The 5301-nt window shown below is 36.9% G+C and overlaps 1 long non-coding RNA gene across 1 annotated transcript; it reads left to right on the top strand.

The window, feature by feature from the left end:
- Positions 1-712: 712 nt before the first annotated feature.
- LOC138716658 (uncharacterized) lies at positions 713-3422 on the top strand. The gene is made up of 3 exons (XR_011336700.1): positions 713-1550; positions 2247-2424; positions 3302-3422. It is a non-coding gene; the product is annotated as an uncharacterized lncRNA (long non-coding RNA).
- The last annotated feature ends 1879 nt before the right edge of the window (positions 3423-5301 follow it).

Here is a 5301-nt window from a genome sequence, read left to right as displayed (position 1 = left end):
TCAGATAGGTCTATAGCAAGTAAAGTCTCAAGAGAAAATAAATTCATAATGCACACTGATTCCTTTTTAGCTTCATCCATTTCTAAAAAGCCACAGAAATCCATTATGTCTACAGTCTTCCCTTTTAGGACACTGATATTACCTCGAAACACTACATTAATTACTCCAGATATTGCAGAGTACTCAAGCAGTTCACATACAGAATTGAAAACTGACCCTGTGGCACGAAGTTCAGGCACTTTCATTCCCAAAGATCCTTCTCTTACAAGGTCATCCCCCTTTTTTTTACAATCTTGTTATCAGCATCAGTACCACCTTATACATCTCATACTACAAGTTCTTCATTGATTCCCACAGTCAGTAGGACATCATCGTTAACACGAAGTATAACTGCCACCAAAACATCCATTTCATCTCTAGATACACAAGGAACCTCAAAAAGTCCAGTTATAGACTTGACAACTTCTTCCGTAAATTCTTTTACCTTCACTTCAAACTTAAGCCTTTCTACCAACCTTTCAGCAGTACTAAAAACATCCATTTCAATGTCCCCTTCACTAACGCCTACAATTGCTGAAGACACTTTAGACAGCCAGTCCAGTAGGGTCTCTATGTCTTTACCACCTCCTAAGACCACTCGTATCTCTACAGTTTCTCTAGGACAACAGAGTTCTTCAGAAGAAGGTGGAATGATATCGGCCATATCATCTGGACTCATCATGCAATGTACTACACCAATGATCATGAACACAAGAGTGAATGCTACATCCTTAAAAGCACCTTATATTTTTGCAAAAATACCACCCAGCTCTTCAGGAAGTTCATTAATTGCTTCTGGCACCACTGTCGCCTCTAGGATTACTACAGAAACCACTGATTCTTCTGTTGCTGATCTGGAGTTTTTTATGGCTTCGTCTTCGCTTCCTAACACCACAGAAACACCTATGCATGTGCCACTCAAATCTTTATTTACATCTGCAGTGACTCAAGCTTTACAGAGCACTAATGAAACTCCAAAAATTATAATCATGAAAACAAGTGATACTACGAGTCCATTATCCCAGACAAAGAGTACCCCATTTACAGCTTCAGAAGTTAAATTCACAACCTTATTTGAAAGGACTGTGGACATTTCAGAAGGCAGTCAGCCTTCGCATGAACAAAGAAACACTACCAAGCCAAAGTCAACCACAACTCAGAAATCTTCCCTGCCTTATTTGACAGTATCTGCAGTTCAGAGTTCACCTTTTTCAAGAACTACCACCTCAGGAAAAAATCTCTCTCTTTCTGGAGTACTGCATGTAACAACATCAGATTGGTCCAAAATCCCAATTCAACCTTATTTCAATTTAACAGAACCCACAGAGCTGCAGACCAGAGCGCTAACAAATTTATCTCATTCTAGTGGTGTTACAGCGCTGCCTTCCTCTTCAGAGCCTGTGGAAGCACAAACTTCTCTAGTAAGCACAGAAACAATGACAGTTATGGCTGGCAAGGCTTTCTTTGATACAGTGATTCATACACTGATGTCTACAGCTTCTGAATGTGTGGTATGGTCAGTTTTACTTGCCCCTATGTGTTAAAATATCTTGCTTTTCAGTCCATTCTGTTATGCTACGTATGTAAATAATAGAGATTTTAAATATCTTCTATTTTTTTTTGGTTTTATTTGTATATTTAAAAATCATTCTTTCTTCTTGGAGGTTTGTTGAATCAGTGCTTTTATACTGCCCGGGCATTTTCTGCCACTTGAACGGATTGCTCTCTTAAAAAAATGGCTTTTAAAATTATATGCCAATTCTAGACAGCAAAATATGTTTCTGAGTTGTAGAAAAAGCCACAATCCATGGATTTTATTTTTTATTTCTGGATCACATCACCCTGTCTTTCTTTGTTTTCCATTTGTTTCTTTGTCATATGGTTTAAAAAGTTGGAAATGCGTAATTCGGTATTTCTTAAAAAGCTTCAGATTATTACTGAATGTAACATGTAACCTCGATGCATAATGGTTTACATAGAGAATTCCACCAAAGCTAGATGGAACAGGAAGGGTGTGGGTGAATTGATGTGCATCGTTCTCACCTGCTACAAGCACATGAAATCAATTAATTCCAACAATAACCGATGAGAGGTCATATTGACATGCTGATTCTGTCTCAGGGAGGGTGATGAACAAGCAATCATTTGAACTTCACAAAGGCAAGGAATGTAAGGTTGATTCTGATTGTTTTCCCCTTATATGACAGCCCAGATACCTTGAACCTGTTGATAAATGTAGCCAGTTTGTATGTGTTAATACGGGTTGGATGTTATACAACCTTTCAAGGAACTGCCCTAAGGATGTGCAGAAGCCAGACTGTGGTTTTTGAGGAATGCCAGTTCAAGCGAACACAGACAGTTGTTGCCCAGAACGGGAATGTCCCTGTAAGTCACTGTTTTATTTTTAAAAACAACACAGAGCCTTGATCTGTAAATTTCAAGTAATAACTTAAGGATTTATTACAGTGGGGATAGGAAGTTGAATACTGGCATAAATGTAAAAGAGCTGTTCATCATTAAAACAGAATAAAATATAGGGAACGCTTTGGTATCTTTGTATTAACATTCAAGAGAGTCAAAATAGTTTGTTTGGAATTAAAACATTGAAACGAAATCTGTGACATGAACACCAACATTTTCCAGCTGAGGCTTTTCAGAATTTCTGTCAGTAGTAATGCTGAGATTTTAACATTCTGTGAAGAAAAAAAATGAAAACCCAACATTTTCTGAAAGACAGAATCCCCAAATTTCAGTTAACCCAGAAGGTTTTACTCATATGTAGAAGTTGCAGAAACTGGCAGCTGACTGTCTGCCAAGGGTTCAAAAAGCCCAAATAAAAGTAATATTAAAAGCCTTGCACCGTTACTGAAACCAATATTGCACTTTTACATCTTTGTCTCCAGACAGGACAGAGCAGTCTCCTGTTATCTGCATCTCAAAAATACGTATATTTTAATGCATACATTTTATTAGGCAATGCACAGATTCATTGACCTTGCCTGTAAAACATTGACTTCAGTGAAAATTATCGCCAGTTTCAACTTTATCACTGGACACACGGTGGCAGGTTAAGATATTTTCACCGAGTAACAGAGGCTACTTCCTTCTGCTTATGGCTCAGTATGCTGCCTGCAGAATATGATCATCAATATGTATACAAATATATGTCATATGAAAGCAAATGTTGATAAAAGTGAAAGGTTTTAGAAATGCCTTGTGTTTGGTTTTGTGGTAACCTCATTAAATGACAGTTCTTTTTTAGGTCAATGCTCTGTACTGTCTGAACTGAGTGTTATTACATTCGATAGAAACAGCACAGCCCTCTGTAATATGGCTTCCTACATTTTAGTCAAGTTACCCGGAGAAACTATCATTGCTCATATTGAAAAATGTCCTGCTAGTCAGGTAATATTCTTGCATTTCCACAATAATGAAAATAGTTTCTCTTATAGGTATGAAATTCTGCAAAACTATAACTTTCAGATAAAACCCATACAAACTGAAAAATGGAAAGTTATTTAATTTTCAAGGCGCGTCTTTCAATGTGTTGGCTAAATAAACAAATTTTATTTAAGGTTAAATAGTTATCGCTATGTGATATTATGAGGAAAATCAAATGTAGGCTCCTTTTAAACTATCGCGGCGACGTAACTTCTGAATAGCTTCAGACTCTCTGCCCACAAATATTCTTGAGGCCCTGAATTCATACTTTACAATATGTTAAATTACTGAATAATCACAAAAATCTTCTGTAGTTATTTTAAGAAGGTCTTCATGAGTTTGGGATTAGGGTGATGAGTTGTTCTTTGTAGTTGTGTAACTCTCTGCGTTACCGACAGAGGCGATCCAGCCACTTTATTTTTAGACTGCGAGTTTCAGTCAGGTCAGTGTCATTCTTAGAGTCTGCACATACATTTCCTTTGTATTGTTCACAGTCCTAAATTATGAAGTCCTCGAAGAATGGGCTTGTATGTCCATCTTTAGTTTGTGGATAAACAAGTTCCTGATGAGGAACTTCATCAAGTTTCTTTCCTTCCCATCCCTACTTGGTCTCTTACCTACTCTCACTCGGCAATCGTACACTTGATCTTTAGAGGTTTACTTTTATATTGTTCTCTTCACTGTTTCTTAGTTGCAGTTTAAAGCAAAACACAGCTCACGTAGGCAGATGAACTTTAGAGGTCTGTAGGTGTAGTTCTTTAAGACACACGCAATCTTGTGCAGAAAGATGCCTTGGTAAAGTAGCAGCTTTATCAAAGTTAGAGCTGGGGATTTTATTGGCATCAACATTGTATTTCTATGTATTTTAAACCGAGCTTGTTCATGTTGTGTTATCTTTTCTGTATTATTTTCCATATAAACCCACATAAATATGATTTGAAACTTTAATAAGTAAATCAAGTTTCCAAAAATAGGTCATGGAAAGGTGTACTATATTGCTGCAAAGTGTGTATTTTTTATTTCTAAGGGAAGTATTAAAATAGTTTGATTATAAAGTTGATTGTAGAATAGCTTCAAACACAAAGAAAACGGTCATCCTATTTTTGCCAAAGAAGAATGCTGTTGACTATCATTGCACTTCTAATGTTTTTCTAAATGTTTTTCAGAGTGCAAATTCAACAAGAAAACCAGTGAGTACTTGTTTTCTTTTACTAATTGCACTGGTACAGAATTAGAAAAACCATAGTAACTAAACTTGTTTGTCACTTTTCTTTCAAGGTTCCCCCTGCAAGCACTTCAGGGCTCTGTTTTAAGAAATTAAATGTAACAGCACATTATACCTAATATACCTAATTAGTATACCTAATAATGAATGCAGATCTTCTTGACTGTGAAAGTGAGAGAGAGAAAAATAAAGCAAGAGAGTTTTCATTAAATATCAGCACCTTATATGCTGAAATGTCATATATCTCTCCACATGACTTGTAGAGGTACAAAGATTCCACTGTCTACGCATATTTAGGCTGGCAAGTGCTTTCTGATGGAAATATCACAGGACTTCTTTTTCTTAAGTGCTGCTGAGCAACAACCAAGATGCTGGAGGCTAACAGCTTCGGTCCTACAGTGATCTACCAGTTCAGTAATAGCATCTTGTTTGATCATGCAATGCATCGATTAAATTCTAATTCCACTCTGCAGCCAGCCTAATTTTTAAATACCCACTGGAGTTGTGGTTGCAGAATATCTCAGTTACTCAGAACTCATTTATCTTACAGAAGTGCTCACGAGGTCCTGGGGAACAGAAGAGTTGTTCTAGTGTAC

This window comes from Phaenicophaeus curvirostris, chromosome 1 (genome assembly GCF_032191515.1).
Source record: "Phaenicophaeus curvirostris isolate KB17595 chromosome 1, BPBGC_Pcur_1.0, whole genome shotgun sequence".
Lineage (NCBI taxonomy): Eukaryota > Metazoa > Chordata > Aves > Cuculiformes > Cuculidae > Phaenicophaeus > Phaenicophaeus curvirostris.
This window is presented reverse-complemented; position numbering and strand designations above follow the sequence as displayed.